Genomic DNA, 18,411 nt, shown 5'->3' on the forward strand with positions numbered 1-18,411 from the left:
CTGGACCAGGCGCCTACGCAGACGGCACAATTTTAATGAATCACCATTATGCCAGATCAAACATACCCATTCCTGTGTCTCGATCTATCTATCATTATATGTGATCAGTTTTCTATAATAGTCAACCATATAGGAGCCTATTCGTAACCAGACACACACACAAACGTTCAGCTTTATATTATAGATATATAATCTCTTATAATCAATATTTACGATTGTGGTTTTACCTACTGGCATTACTTTTTCCTGTTTACGCAGTTCAAATGTATGAAAGGATAATTTCTTCTGCTTGGGAAGTTTGAGCCAAGCTATAAAGCCACTCTTGAATTTATAGCCCTTCGTTTTAACTCTAGGCCACCGGAAGTTGCCACAAGTATTGAAAGTATGTTTTAATACCACACCAGCGGATACTTGGTAAATAATGAGGAAGTATTCAGTGACTAGATTACCTTTTATGTTGCATTTGCGGTAGATGTGACCATCATATTCTTAATTTTCTTATCCGGGAAAAAACATTTTCTTAAATATCGTTTATATCTATAATATTAAAATCATATAACTAAGCACGCCCCCGCCAAATATATATATATATATATATATATATATATATATATATATATATATATATATATATATATATATAGTCATCCACACATATTATGTATTGCTGTATCACAGCTCATCACTGCGGCCAGACCAACACTACCTTAAACCACGTTTGGAACTCGATCGTCCAAGCGATAGTCAGCATTTCTGATCGTTACGCTACTTGACTGCTATTCGGATGGGTATTCGAAATTACATTGAAACATTGTGCAAACTCCTAAGCTTCATTTGTTCACACTAAGAGCGTTGATTTTTTTCGCTTGCGGCAGTTTGGTATTTTGTTCCTAAATACGCTACACACGCGAATATATATATATATATATATATATATATATATATATATATATAGATATAGATATAGATATATAGATATATATATATGTATATGTATATACATGTATATATATATATGTATATGTATATATATATGCATATATATATGTATATATATGTATATATATGTATATGTATATATATGTATATGTATATATATATGTATATATATGTATATGTATATATATGTATATATATGTATATGTATATATATATGTATATATATGTATATATATGTATATATATGTATATGTATATATATATGTATATATATGTACATATATGTATATATATGTATATATGTATATATATATATATGTATATATATGTGTATATATATGTATATATATATGTATATAGATATATGTATATATATGTATATATATGTATATATATGTGTATATATATGTATATATATATGTATATGTATGTATATATATGTATATATGTGTATATATATGTATATATATATGTGTGTATATGTATATATATGCATATGTATATATATGCACATATATATGTATGTATATATATGTATATGTATATGTATATATCTGCATATATATATGTATGTTGATATATGTGTTTATATATATGCATGTATATATATGTATATATATATGTATATATATATATATACACGTATGCACTAGTTTCTAACGACTATCAAACCTAAGCACTTAAATATTAAACAAATATATATATATATATGTGTAATCTTTGAAGTATATATATATATATACATATATATATATATATATATATATATATATATATGACAAGATAGGATCAGACTTTTACAAACAGTTCGAATATAAGCAAATCTACGTGAAAAAGAGAGTAATAAAGTGCTATGCTTACACGATCATCCGTCTCGTAACGATAATGCTACAAGAAACTGTAAAGGGAGAACAACGGCTGTGAGAGAATGACATAGGGCCACCAATACTACTTGCACATTCTAGATGCGGAAAATAGCAACAGTTGAAAAAGCGATTCTGTATTGCTTACATTGGTCATCCAAAGCACGAGAAAGATGAGTTCAGGTACAACAAATAATTTTCCTTTATGGAGACCGCCATTTTGTGTTTCTTGGAATATAAATTGAATACAGTTTTGTCAACCAATCCTTCTCATGGAACACATGTTCGTTGCGGTCATCAATCGAACCATCTTTTATTATCCAAGACAAGTTTCTGAATAAAACGATGGCCTCATAAAAATTTCTTACTCGATATAAAAAAAAGTTTCTCGATTTATTTTCATCTCCTCCGATTATTTGACCCGATCTTGACAAATTCTGTTTAATTTAACGTGCGTGACTTCAGTTTAACGCGATTGAGCTCAGCTTTCTCTAGTTGTAATCCGCTTGTATGTTTAAATTAGCGGTTAATGTATGTAAGTTCAATGAGTCAATCTATAGGAAAGTCACTTCAAATGTTTGTAGATCGCCGAAATTATTAAGGTGTACAAAGTTAAAAAAATAATATATATATATATATACAATTATAGGCTCTCAAATTCTACTAAACTCTAGGTACGGTCTGCTTAGTAATTTCTCTGTTTTTAGCATTTGTGCTTCTTCCTTGAGCCATCTGGCTCTCCACCTTGTATTCTTGTCAATTATTTTGACCTCATTCTACAAGGGGAAATATGTTCCTTTTTTATTTCTATATGTGATCAGCTAGTATAGATTTCGGCGAGGAAAGGGGCTAAATTCCTTATCGATTGTTATTAGAGTTGCCTTCTTTTTTGTCAACAAATATTTTCTCACAAATTCAGAACTATAACCATAAAATAGAGACTAACTCACAGAATACGGAAAAGTCTTCGGAATCAATAACTTTTCTCTTTTCCAATAACCAACATGCCTGAAGACGGTCGAAAGACAATCGGACCGAAACGTTGCACAAATAAAACTCAAGAGGAGAACAATGCTGCGATTAATACAAGTAGTATAAATGTTGTTGTTATATTGGGTTTTCGTTGTTTTATATAAAATTATAAGTTTTGATGACAGTTTTTAATTATAAAAACGAGTTTTATTACTAAGTTTATTTATATCTCTAAACACAGAAAAAACAATTTCAATATATTCATCAATTAGGTAATAATTATACGTTTAAAACATCTTTGAATTGTTCGTCTTTCTTAAAATTAAAATAATTTTTTTTTGTTTGCTTTTTAACTTCCTCTTTTCAGATATCCACAAGAAAGCTTCTAAAAAGTAGAATCTCATTCTTTTTCTGCAAGGAAAAGTTAGAGGTTTCAATTTAGAAATTTATTAAATAAAAAAGGTAATGGATTGACCACTTGTAGACCGGAGTGGTGAAGTTTTATTTACTTTCTCAGCCGTTAGCTAGTACGCATGTCATCTAAGCGGAGTGGTAGAGTGTGTTACGTCGCTAATTAATTCCCGCTTTTCAAACTTACAAGCTGCATTTACGAGCCACTGCAGATGGAGTGTTATTTCGAAAAGCATTGCGAATTTGTTCATCTATTAATTTATTCGAATTATTTTTTTATCGTTCTATATAAAATAGGCTTCGCATATTTACAATTTTATGCGAGTAAGATTTTACTTTTTTTAGGTATAGCATATAAATCGGGACATTTAAAACATTAAAGATACGTCGTTTCAGGATTTTCCATTAATCGTAAAACTTCCATCTTGTCATAAGTTTTACTGTATTGTCTTCCTGTATTTTAATTCCTCCTTCCGACTCGCAATAAACACATCCCATGATTGATGGCATTTCCATTCTTGTCCCATCAGTAATAAAGAAATATTTAAATATATTTGTCATAATGTTTACTCTACAAGGAACCATATGTCTGTTACACAGGTAGAAAAAATTGCATCAAAATTCAGGCACTTTCTTTAGACGTGAAATGATACAAGCCACTTGCAGCAACTGTTGCAAAGGATTTTACGTAAGTCTCCTAAGACTTGACAGTGTCATAGACGATATACGTCTGAATAACATCGACAAACAGCTTTCCGTTAGATCGCCAAAAGAAAGCAACCCTGAGTGGCTTCCAGGCCTTGATAAGTGGTGACCACCGTGTAAAAAAAGAAAAAGAAAAAAAAAGCAACGTTAAATCTGATCAGTACTCTGGAAATAGCAGTGGCTGTATGTGCTTTCCGCTTATCCCGGCATTATTTCTTCGCCGTTTCACTGGAATGGGAGTGACGACTCAGGCAGGAAAGTGTTTTAAAAGCTGCGTAAGTTTGCTTCAACATTAATTGTTCAGAAACTTTTACAAGGAATATTCATTGAATCTAGAGACAAAAAAGAGGCCAGGAGAGTAAGAAACATGTAGATCACCAGACAGGATGTACGTATGAGGGACGTTATAAAAGAAATGCCGCCGATTTTTATTCCGCCCCAATCGATCAAAGGCGATTGCAACTTGCATTTTTACAATAACTGAACGCATGCATTTCATTTCTCTGTTGCAGATATTGACGGTGTGTAATCATATGCCATTAAAGATGTCATAGGTAGTAAAGTTTAAAAATGTATATAGCATTCAAGTTACACAGGACTTTCTTCGTGTTATCCGTCTTAAGGATCCGTCACACAATATGAATGAGGATGAAATGCGAGAGATTCTGCGTACCCTTCTTTATACCTTTAGTAGACTTAAATATGTTCATATTATATATATATATATATATATATATATATATATATATATATATATATATATATATATATATATATAGTGCCGGCGAAAAGAAAGTCCGCACGTGCAAATTTAAGCTAAATTTAATGTAACTGTTTAAACAGCCTATACGTCATTTGCTTCACCTTTTATTCCTCTATAATTTTACATGTTCATATTTGACATTTAATAGGAATATTCTAGTGTTCACATCCATTAAAAAAAAGAAGATAACTTCAAATTGAGGAGACAAAAAGAAAGTCCGCGGCAACAAATTCGCTTAAAAACAGCTTAAATTATGGCCGGTAAATCAGTTTAAAATAACTACCAACAGGTAACAAAGCATCTCTAATCGTAATTGTTGTTGTTCCAGGTTATACAACGTAACATTTAGTCCATATGCCACGACTTTCTCCTAGTGATCGTCAGGAGCTTATTAATCTCCACCTTTCTGGTTTATCCAATCGAGAAATCGGTCGTAGATTCAAATGTGATGAGGAGACGGTACGAAATACTGTGAAAAAGCACCAAAACACCGGCAGTGTCCGTGCTACCCCTTAATCTCATCGTATTAGAGTTACTTATAATAAGGAAGACAATCCTATAAAGATCTGCAGCCTAAGAAACAGATTTGAAAGGGCTCCCCAAATACAACAACAGTGCAATCATGTTAAAAAAGTGCCCTCTTTCCACTGTCAAGAACAGATTAAATAAAATAAAGCAAGCGAATGATTTCTGTAAAGAACAGAAAGCACCGCCTGGATTTCGTCAGATGCAATGAAGATCGTGACAGGCAGTGATGGTAGACAGAATGTCCGTCGGAGGAAAGACGAAGAATTTAATCTTAAATGCTCAGTTTCAACGCTGCAAGGTGGTGGTGGTTCAGTTTTGGTGTGGAGCATTATTAATACCAATGGTCCAGAGGCTTTCGCTTGGGAGGTCGCATTTATTCGACCAAGTACATTAATATGTTGACTGAGCATTTTCTACCCTACTTTGGTCGGGATTTGGATGATAATCCCATCTTCATGTAGGATAACGCTCCCATTCACACAGATGGAAATGTCAAGAGGTTCCTGAGAGAGCACCATATGCCGTGTTTGGATTGGCCTGCACAATTTCCAGACCACAATCCTATCGAGAACGTATGACATTACATCAAGCAACAGCTACGCAATGATAAAATTTCAAAGATGGAATAAGTTTGGACAATAATTAAAGAAAAGTGGGATGCCATTCGCCCGGAGTATTGCTGCAGTCTAATTCAAGGAATTCCCAAAAGATTGCAGGCTTTTAAATTGCAGAAAAGCTATGCTACTAAATATTATCTAGTTCATGATGTTCCTGTACTATTTGTGTTGCATTCCTGTCCTAAATTACGCTTAGATAACAATTTTCCATTATTTATACTTTCTTTTTGCCTCCTCGATTTGAACTTATTTTTTTAAATTGGCGTGAACATTAGCCTATTTCAATTAAACGTCAAATATGAAAAGGTTAAATTATAAAAGATTAAAAAGCCAAGCAAATAAGTTTGTTTAATCAGTTATATTAAATTTAGCTTAAATTTGCAAGGGTTAGAAGCTCCGACTCTCGTTTGGGCGATCGGGTTCCAATCCTGGCTTGAGGTAGTTGCTTGTCTAGCCGCACTGATGAGCTGCAAAAGAGCGAACAGTACTTTATGTGGATGACTATAATGCTGCCTATCTTAGGTTTAGCATTTGGAAATGATATACAAATTACCATTAGTGTATGAAGCGATGCTCTTTGTGTAAACAAATTGAGCTTAGGTATTTGGACAATCTCAAAACATTGTTAATTCACAGCCCGCATAGAGGTTAGAGGTTAGAGGTTAGAGGCCCCGACTGCGGTTTGGGCGATCGAGTTTCGATTCTGGCTTGAGATAGTTGTTTGTCTAGCCTCACTGATGAGCTGGAAACAGCGAAAGGGTACTGTATGTGGCTGAATATATATATATATATATATATATATATATATCTTGTATAAATTCTTTTTGTATTGATATTCATATTAACTAACACCCGTTTTTCTATTTATTTAAAAGAAAATATAAACATGTCTACATAGATCAGGCACTAACGCCAAAGGAAAGAGTAAATCGTAAGCTAAAGTTTTGGTTTCTATTCCCGGTAGTGGCGCACGAATCATTTTTTTTTTTTTTTTTTACTTTTAAAATCCTTACTTCTAGTATATATAACTCGTCGATGCGTGTATTATGCACATATACACAAGAACTGGTCTTCTATTTACTGCTGCCTGCGACTAATAATCCCCATTATATTTCTGCACGATCACCGAACAGCATCACTGAATACCGTGTCTTATTAGTTTTGTTCGTCTTACGTTTAACGCCTATCGTCTGCGTGTTATTGAATCTTTCGAAGACTCCACAGAAACGGTCAATAACAAAATAAAATAAAATAAAATAAAAACGTTCGTGTTTTTTCGCACGCCATACGTAGTGTGTCAAAAATGTTTAATCGAGAATGTTTCGCTCTGTTTCGGCTTTTTAACATAATATTTTAAAACAATGTGATATCGTTTATGTACTCATTTTGAAAGGAAATCAACAACGCGAAACGCAAAGAAAGTATCAATTTAAAGTTAAGCACAGTAGCGTGTCTACTGAGAGAATGCTGTAGGAAAATATGATCAGAATGATCGATATGAGCTTAACATTGTCGGCTTGTATTTTGAAGGCTTTCGCCACTCATAACATTTCTCTTCTCTTTCCTTTTTTCCTATTTCTTTACACCCCCCACACATATATATAGACCCACACGTTTTATTATTTTTATATAAGCGGCAATATGCTGCTACACAGTCATGAGCATGTTACGGCAGCTAGGTACTAGTAACTAGAGACCTCTTCGGGTGATACAATTTATGCGAAAGGGAAGTTTCTTTCGTATAAGCTGTATCACCTGTGATATATATATATATATATATAGTTATGTATATATATATGTATACATACATATATATATGCATATATTTATATATATATATTTGTATATATATATGTATATTAATTTTATTTATACAAACATTAATAAAATTAATATAACTGCTCTGTTCACTCATTGAGCACTATTTTGGTAGACAAATGTTGTTTTGTTGGATGTACTTCTAGGAAACTAAACTCTACTGGCTATATATATGTGTATAGATACATATATATGTATATATATATATGTATATATATGTATATATATGCATATATATGTATATATATAGTTATCCATGGATATATATATATATATATATATATATATATATATATTTTAAAACAATGTGATATATATATATATATATATATATATATATATATATATATATATATTCAATACACGGCGTAATATACGGCTAACTCTGATACACAGATTCTTGTCCAGCCATCAAAGTTAGGCAATTCCAGGCTCTGTATGTGCTCTCGGCTTATTTCTGCATTGTTTCCAGTCGAATTTTACCTGCTGGATCATTTAAAAAAAATAGTTGCTGGTTATGAAATTTATTATCTATTTTAATTTTAATCCAGCAAACTGCATATACCTCTGCAATAGATCTAACATGTTGTGCATTTTATTGGTTAGTTCAGGGTGGTTCATCTGGTCCATAAACACATTAATCTGATAATCAAAGTTAGCCATCTTGCCTGATTTAAAGGTCTGATCCTCCATGCTACATATTTAAGATTACTTTATCCCTCGAAAAGTAGTCTTTTGTCCTCAGTGAGATGCTTGATTTTTGTTAGACTAGAGTCAATACAATCTGGAGGACTACTTATTGATAAAAAGTAAATCTGGGACAAATTATGGTAATTGTTGCCACACAATTTTCCGAGTGAACCAGTGAATGACGTTGGGCTTCGTGCAGTTCCATCAATGGATTTAAATAACACTTTTAAAGGAAGCTCATTCTGGTGTAGGAAACAACAAATATTATGTATTTTCCAATATTTGTCGTTTGTGATACAATTTCAGGAGTAAGCCACTCTCTGCTCGACTCCATCTCTTGATGTGAACAAACAGCATGCCTTCGCGCGTCATTTCCTCTTTGTCTATTTTTCCCCTGCGGGCTCTCAGCAAACCGTTTCAGTACTTTAACTCCAGGCTAAGCACATGGTGCAAACACAGGAAAAATGCCTTTGAAGCTAATATAACGCTTAAATCACACTGGATTAATTACCCAAAGAAAATAACCATTTTGCCGTCAGACACATTTATGGAACAAATTAATACAACAACATTTATTTTCTTTTTGGTTAAAAAAGAAATAAACATTTTTTCTGTAAAGAAAATCATTTTGCCTCAGTAAGAGAAGGATTTCTCCCTTTTGTTACAAATTTTTATTCGAGTCCTATCAAACTCTATTTAAGAGAAAAATACATAAAGTCCTAATGACTATACATAGTTCTAAAAACATAGGATTAATTTCCAGGACACATTTCCACATTCTTGGAAAACATTGAACGATGTAATCTTTTTTCTCGTGTCTTCAATCGACACACCCATATGAAAACACAACAAAACAAAATGATTTATCTCATTGTGAAATGTTCTTATAAATAATAAAATTCGTTTTCGCCATTATGCTGATTCTGCCATTTTATTTTCATTTTATTTTTGTTATGGGTTGAGATCAATGCTTACGTCACGGCTGTGAAACAAGGCATCGGTTAATGTCCACCAAATCTCCTACAAACTGAAAATGCGACCCGTTCTGATTTACATTCAGCATGTGTGCCTGTGTTATCTAAAAGAACAGCCCGTGGCATGTCTTTACTGGTCTGCTGTTCTAAAACAATGATAACTTCATCTGCTAGAACAGCACCAGTTGCTCCAGCAGTAAGTATAACCCTCTGTGTTAAATACTCTTCCTTCCTACCATATCCAAACTTTCTCATGAATGTCAAATGATGTTCTGGACCATTAGATTTTCTTCGATTTTTGCACCCATTTTCATATACAATTTCCTTGTAGATTAAAGTGCCTTTATCATGCTTTCGATCAGCACTAATACAGACAAGCTTTTTAATTATTTAATTATGCTTTTGATAAGAATTATTTTTTTGTTCTTTCCTTTTTCTCTGTTAATTTTTGATTCATCCAGGAAAATATTCTTTAAATCAATATACAGTCCTAGAAGGTCCACGACCTGCAGAATTAGTATAAAATCATTTACATTTGATGCAACATTAGTCCAATTACACAACGAAGAATTTTTATGAAACTCTAAGTATTCTTTGAATTTTGTCTGGCTAAAAATTCTCATCAGATTCATCGCTATTTTCTGATTGTGAACCAATGATGTTTGGGTCATGGACTGTTGAAGCAATAGGAAATGATTCATCTTTTTCCTAACATAATTAACTTTTTAGATTTTGCCACGGCAGTTTTCTCGATAGGTCCAAGTTGAAAATTGCCTTTGGGTCCTACTTTATGTTTTAAGTCCTTCAAATACTCTCGCTCCTCCAGAGAAACATGACGTGTACATTTAACAACTGTTTATTCTAATCCACTCTCATCTTATTTCATATAAAATATGAATTGCAAGGGTTTATTTTCGCATTGGTTTACACGTATAGAAATTCCATAAAATTAAAATTAAAATGTGTATGATATCGACATTTAAAAAATAAAAAAAACAAGAGAATATAAAAACTGTTTGATTGGACAAGTACAGACTATGTGCTTTGTCTGGCAATTTTCTTTTCTTTAAATACTTTTCTCGCTACAACTTGAAATTAGCAATTCACACGAACAAGATGTAATGTCGAAAAATTTATAAGGCTTTTTACCAGAATATTTTGGCAACTGTAGATAATGATTTTCTATTTTTTTGCTTATTTTTAATGTGTTCTGCAATATAATCACAATCCACAATTCAGTTAATAGGGGCAAACGTGGATTAACTGCCTTGCTAATATCGATACTATTTGCCATTAATTGTGAAAGAGCTATTGTATCGAAAGTTGGGTGAGAAATTTTCAATATGATAGCTATACTTAATAACTTGATAGGAAGTAGGGGGTTCTGTTGTATTTAATGGAGAATGTGAATCCGCAACGTTTAGTGCGTGTAGAAATAGTTTGTTTTTGACTCAAGTTTCGAAAAAATATCTGCAATAAATATATTTTATAATATTTTAAGAATTTAAACAAAGGAAATTACAAATTCAAAATAAAATTGGGAAAAATGGGTGAATATGAAAAAGGTACTTATACACTTATTGCATAGATGCGGAAATAATGTGATTGTTTAGAAATCCATTTTAATATAAATTATATATATATAATGGAGAGGGGAGGGTGTTTCATAACTGTTCTGTACTTTTACCTACTTTTACTTAATTTAATAAAAATAAGCTCCAATAAAACTTGAATTTAATTTGAAAATTCTGTTAAAAATATCGCCTTCTTTCTCGTCTGTTTATCAAGATTCGTAGGTTTCTCTTCGATCCAACCTATGAATAGTCCAGAGTACCTTATGACCGATACTAGCTGTTTATTCATTTAATTAGCTCCCTACTTTATAGGTTTGTTTCTATAAGTTTTCTAATTCTAAAGTAATCCTTTCCAATCTTCTGTTTCATTCCTGTAGATTTGATGGTGTCTGATGCGAGAAAATGCAAATATTTGTAAGATTCGCATACATCCTCTCTTGGTTGGGCAGTTTCATTCCTTCTGAAGTTTCTAGTTTTCCCTCTTGCATTTCCAATCGTGCACACATTTCCATTGTCAAATTCTATTCCAATATCGTGCTAAATATTCTGGTCGTATATAATTAAATTGTAATTTCCACACAAGTAAGCATTACTGATTCCCCACTAAAAATAACTGCTAGTATTCCCTGAAGTCTGAGTGACAATAAATCCCACCAGATTTCTAGCGCTCCCTTTTTGTCCTATTTGTCTTGCTTAAAATATGGGTTTTAATAAGAACCCTTGAGAACGCAGTACTCTCCGCAACCTCATAGTGAAGATGTAGTTAGAACACATCTCTGCTCCGTCTTTTTTTTTACAAAGGAATCACCACTTATCAAGGGCCATAGGCCACTCGAGGATAAGGGGTAAAAAGTGTACAGTGGTCAAAAGGACAATACCATAGTAATCGTTAGAAGTGTAAATTTAGTTGATTACTTAAGGGAAACGGCTCATCAAGAACTTGTTCACATTGGACTTGAAGACGGTCACGTTGTAGTCAGATGAAAAGCAGGTAAAATATAAATATCCGCCGTATTAATTCGAAAATTCTTATCGAAAAACTGCGAATATTGGATGCAGTTTAATAACGTCTATATATGACATTATATACAGTCCTAAATGCTTCCCGAACTTTTTCTGAAGACACCCTTACTTATTAATACAGTAATTATGTAGCAATATTGGATGCAGTTCTGTTATAATACATATGGGGTCTGCATAAATGAAAATATATATTAAGTAATGTTTTTACAAAGGAGTCACCACGTATATATGCCCGGAGGCCACTCGAGGATAAGGGTAAATGAGTGTACAGTATTGTAGTAACCGTTAGTAGTTGAAATTTGGTAAATTGGATTAATTAAAGGGGCGGGTTATCAAGAAATTGTTTACGTTGGACTTGAAGATGACCATATTGTAGTCAACTGGAAAGCAGGGGAACAGAAAAGAGTTCCGCAGGCGGGTTATTCTAAGAAATCAGCTATGTTCATGGAATCTACGTTTAGGTTTAGGCACAGATAAAGAGTGAGGGAAATTATTAATAGTGTTTTCAACAAACGAGTGTTTCGCTAATCTTGAACTTTTCACAATCGTCTGTGTGTTATTATCCGACTGTAATCCTATACATAATCTTCGTATATTTGTGAGTTGATGGTATTTTATAAGATATCTTGTAGATTTGTTCTCCTTAGATTTACGTGTTGTTTGATGTTTTTCGATGTTTTTGTTCTATTTATTGCACATTCGATTTGTAAAACCTGCTTAGATGATGTATGTATGTTTCCGTATTCGATGAGCTTCATCTGTTTTGACCACTGCTTCCCGTTGTAACGTTTCAGTCGTCCCTTTGTTTCTTATTTCTCTTAGTCTGTTCTCTAGATTTTTCGATAATGTTTCTACTGCTCAACTAATTATCGTTATGTTGACGGTTTCATGTTTCATGTATGGATCCTGCGACCATCCTTTCCACATCCCACATCCTTCCTAGACCCTGTCTCTCGGGAAATAATCAATGGTAAATAATAGAGTGATAAATTTGTACTCGCAGATGTGCTGTCAGAATCTTCTACATACGCTTTGGATCCTAGCCATTTTAGTGTCTTTTCGTATTAATCTCTTCTTAATTCTGGCAGCAAATCTGTTATTCCTATCACTGTAAAATTTTGATACGTTTTTGCATTAGTATTTGATGAAGAAGTAACTTTGCAAATGTTTACGTATTAACATGTAGAAACGTCGGTGTGTGCACACGTTCTACATTTTATAAGTTTTTGTTTTCCTTGCCGTGACATCACTTCGCATACAGCTCAGCCATTTGCATACAGCTGCATTCTGTTACATAGAGGCGTGGATTTTTTTAACGATCATGATCGTGATCAAGTGTTTTACAGTTTAACAAATTTATTAGAATTTTCTTCGCGTTTTCTCATTTAATTTCGCTTTTTGTTTCTTGTCTCAACTTTCAGATAACTAATTGCAAGGTTTGTGCAGCTATCTCACATTTTTGTTGTGTTTTTTTTTATAATTTTCCTAGATCTTTCCCAACACTGATTTCATTTTCGGCCGAATTTGTCTGTTCTTTTTTGTCTTTCTTTTACGTTTTTATAAAAGATGATATAATTTTTTTGTTATTCGATTTTTGCTTGCACTGTTCCAATTAGCATCTGTATTTTCGAAGTATTTCTCATTTGTCAAATCTTTCTTTGTTGCTCACATGTACTCTCTTCAGTCGTTCCCTATTCTCTTTCTGGCTGTTTACATTTTATTCACAGCTTTTAAATAAAGTTTGTCTATCTGTGTTTCCCTCATGATTTCCTAGACAGACGTATTCAGTCCGTGGTTTGATTAGTTTTTGTTTATTCTTTTTATACGGTAATGCGAAAATTAATTGTTAGGTTTGTAAAAATATTTGTTGAGAAATTTGCCTAATTTTTTTGTTTCCAATATTTTATTACTTCAATGCAAATTTCTTTAGTGAAAAGAGTTGTGTTTTGTTCTCGTGCAGAACTTGTTTAACGTTTTAATCGTTTTCATGGCTCTATCCTCGTTGCGTTCGTTCTTCCCTAGTTATCGATCGAGTCAGCTTCAATGTGTATGTTTTACCGATTTTTCTACCAGTATGTATTCACTTAGACCTTTTACATATTTATATCTGTGGTTAAATTCCCCTTAGTTCATACCTATCTAGTGTTTCGTTAACCTCCTGTGCCTTGCAAATAACGTTTTAATGCTTATATGGAGGCAAGTACAAAAATCTGTGCATTTAAATAAGGCGAGTATGGAACGCTGCCTGGATGAGAACTTCGCAACTAACACTGACGGTTGTCGGGTTAAAGGTCAACTTTATTATCGTATGATATATGTTCGGTGGCACAATAGAAAGCGCCCTTTTACATTAATAAACCTTGTGCCTAACTTGGTCTGTACTTGTGAGGTGCAGATGCGTAAAACAGGTGTTTGTGATTTTGAAAATGTTCTGCTATGACTCAAGCCAAGAATAACAGCTTGTTTATAATATTGAACCAAGGCAAAACGATATAAGAGCTTAGAATTTGAAAGGTCAAGCTCGAAAGAACTCATGGATTCAAAAACAAAACAATGTTTAAACGTTATGTATGAATGTCCATCTCCCTCTCCCTCTTTTTTCTCTATTTCTCTCTTTCACTCCCCTTCTCTCTCTTTTAATGAAGAAAGAGAGAATTAAATATAATTTCATTGTTTTAAAAAGTTGACGCTTGCATTCTGGGGTCGGCGGAGGCGACATAGCATGCGTCTGGTTTCGCCTGGTCTTTATAAAAATATGCTTCTCATTATTAAATGTTAAATAAATTACATATATATTTAGAAAAATGCATTTGTCCGCTATTTTTGTACAAGCGTTCGATTTCAGCATGCCATTAATGCCGACGATGGGAGGATGCCTGTAACGACGCAATAAAGAAGCGACCCATGCCAGCCAGTTATAGCCGACGACATATCGACCCTTTTGATTGAGGTTTCCAACATTTGCCTATCGTTAGATATCGTTTATTTCTCCGGGGAGCTGGCCGCTTTCCTAGGAGGTTATTCAAACAAGTAACTCTCACCGGGGAAGTAATAGTACGATAGTTCAACTAAGCGTATTTTTTATGATTATAATCTACTTTTCCTTCCTTTTCCCGTGATATGAATTCTTTGTTTCTTTGTTTCTTTGTTTCTCTTTTTCTATTTATCTATTTATTTCTCGTTTTTGTGGCAGTGACAACAAAGAATTTATTTGCTTTCATTTTTCTCATAAGATGCACTATGTCGAAGACAATCTCGCTAACTTCGAGTTTTTTATATTTTCTCTTCGGGAGCTGAAATAGATAAATAAATAAATTATACGTGTATTCTTGTCAGACGCTTGTTCGTTTCTTATTGCGTTCACATGTCAGTTATCCACAGGCTATAATTAATGACGCTAAAGATTCGTCAAGGTACGGATAAGATTATCACTTCTATTGAGCCATAGTATGATAACAACATTTGTGGTGTAAAATATAGACGAAACTTCCAAAGCTTTTTAAAATTTTTCTGCCACTTATGTTAGCATACCATGGAAACATTAATCGATGATTCTGACGTCAAAATAAGCAGTAAGTTTTACCAGTGCGAAATTGTTTTGTATTTTAATATATTCGTCTACTTTAACGTAAAATCTATTGGTTCTTGTTTTAATTTTTAGCGATGCAGCAAACACGCCTTCATAGCTCAGGCATTAACGGCAAAGAAAAAGTAATTTCGTAAGCTAAACGTTTTAGTTTCAATTCTCAGTGGTGAGTCTTACACGTTTTCACACATAAAATGCTAATATAACGCATGCGTTCTTATCATTATACAAACAGGCCGCCCGACATTGTCTGCTCGTAAAATATGCTTAAATTTAATATTTTGATAAACGCAGATTTCATATCTGTCGTTATATTATATTGGACCCAATATATAGCATTAATGTAAAAAGTAAAAAAATAAAAATAACTGACTTGCGTGTCATCATCGTGAATCGAAACCAAGACGTCTAGCTTACGATTTAATTTTTCTTTGGCGTTAATACCTGACCTATTCAAACATGTTTGTGCAAGGCTAAAAATAAAAACGGCAAATTTCACTTTTTTTTATTTTCACACTTTTGCATCGATTTTCCCCAGCTAAAATCCAAATACAAAGTTTCGCATGGGGTCAGTTTCCTTATATAGGAATTTGGTAGGCAACCTTTATATATATATATATATATACATATATATATTTATATATATAGACACACACACACACACACACATATATATATATATATATATATATATATATATATATATATAAAGTTGTGTGTTATTACTATAACATTTGTACGCAAATATTACGCAGGTATAAATCACGAAGAATATCTGTATGATTATAATTACACATAAAGATAATCATCTCATAAAAACACGGAAAAAACTAATAGGAAAACGTATTCAAATGAATTTTTAGAAGAATATGCAAATTAGCTAGGTCTTTTACAAATAAATGTAACTCTACGACCTATATTTATATAACAAAGTTATACTTTTTTAAATAAATAGAAAAATCTGTTTTTAATATAAATATCAACACACACACACAAACAATGTATATGAATATAGAATATCCATTCTTCTGACTTTGCCTGTTATTTCCACAGTAGAGTTAAAAATCAAAACATAAAATGTAATATCAATTTTTATGCATCAAAGCGTTAGCTTTAATTCGCTGTCATTCTGGTTCGGTTTGGTTTGGTTGTTTTTGTTTTACGGCATATCATTTGCATATCAACCCTTTTCGGATTATTTAACGCCGAATCCAAAGATTTTGAAGAACAATTTTTTTTAATAGAATATATTTGTTGTTTTCACGTCGGTTTCTATTCACCTCATAGTTGGGACCCTAACAAGTACTACCACTCCGGGTCAGAGTGGACCTGGGAGCAGTGGTAATTAAAGGGTGGCTCCACACTTCCCAAAGCCCACAAGCTGGGGCCTCACCACTGGATATAGTTTAAGGTCATATCCAGGACCCCCATTGAGGGACTTTTACCCTCTGCAGGGGGGGGGGAGGGCAGTCGGCGTATTCTAATGCCCCACCGACAGGGCCGCATTCTGGTTCGGAATAATAAAATCTTTCTACTACAAGAAAAGGATCATATTAGCCATGTAAATATAAGTATGGGTAGCCCTGTTGTATTCTCCGCCTAGGGTGCCTCGCACAACCCTCAATGATCTTGCACCTTTCAAAAGTTGAGAAAAAAAAAAGCCTGGCAGAATGGTCCCCCTATGGCTACACGACACATTTGTTATCAGTCTAATAACAAAGAGGACATATACCTACACAGAATATGGACCGTACTAAAATATACAACTTATTTCTAATTAAAACCATAGGAAAAATAAGGTGGTTTTTAACTATCTTGTCTTTTTATTTGATAATTTAATAACAAAATAACGATAAAAATTTAATTTACTTGAAAATCGTACCTAAAATATACCTGGATATGTATTATGCATAATTCTCTTGTAGACTAGATATGTTTTACAAGTGTGTAATTACATGAAAGCCAGCATTAAAATATCCAAAACAATTTGTCTCTGAAACGATGTCTACATTTCATTCAGCTACTTGATTGCGTAGAAACGCTACAAAAATAACTGAGATATTTCTTATAAAACTATGCTGGGTGTATTTGCTTCAGTATCCATTTGAATATATTACACCCACGCACATATGAATTAATGAAAGTTGACACTAAAATTGCTCCCGCGTTATTAAATCTTCATTTGAACAATCCCACGCCATTTTGAAAAGTTTTGCGCGATAAATGTTGGCATTTTCATACTGAGAGAGAGAGAGAAAGAGAGAAAGAGAGGGAGAGGGAGAGAGAAAAAGAGTGTGTGTGTGTGTGTGCGTGGGTGTGTGTGTGTAAGATTTCAACATCATATTTAATTATTATTATTAAATCGTCTTTGAAATATGTATATTTGCTGACGACACTACGCCCTATAACATGTACGAAGGGAAAATGAATGAATACATATCCAAGGAAATGGCGGAAAACCTAGAGGAAGACCTCCAATCTGTAGTGGAATCGGGACGAAAATGGATTGTAATAGTCAATGCCGCCAAGACTAAGCTCGTTTCTTTGAATAATTACAACTAACTTTCACAACCAATAATAGCTATAACAACAAATGATACATTACTTGCAAGTACTTCCTTTAACCTCCTGAGCTGCGTTCACAAGGAACATGCGTTGAGACAGATTCTTCTAGGGCATTATCGCGGCTGGTGTGAAGAAGTAGGGCTCTCTCTACCGTGCTAAGATGTTACGTCTGAAGGTATCCTATACCTATACAAAACCACCATTCGACCATGTATGGAGTATTGTTGTCACATTTAGTCTACCTCTAACCCCTGTACAGGGTTCAAAAGAGAGTCGCCAACCTTATAGGTCCCGAACTGTCAGCTATGCTTCAATCCCTGCTCCTATGTTGCAATCCTCTGACTGTTTTACAAGTGTTGTAATGGTAGGTGCACCGATGAACT

This window comes from Euprymna scolopes, chromosome 35 (assembly GCF_053919585.1).
Source record: "Euprymna scolopes isolate OS-2025 chromosome 35, ASM5391958v1, whole genome shotgun sequence".
Classification (NCBI taxonomy): domain Eukaryota; kingdom Metazoa; phylum Mollusca; class Cephalopoda; order Sepiida; family Sepiolidae; genus Euprymna; species Euprymna scolopes.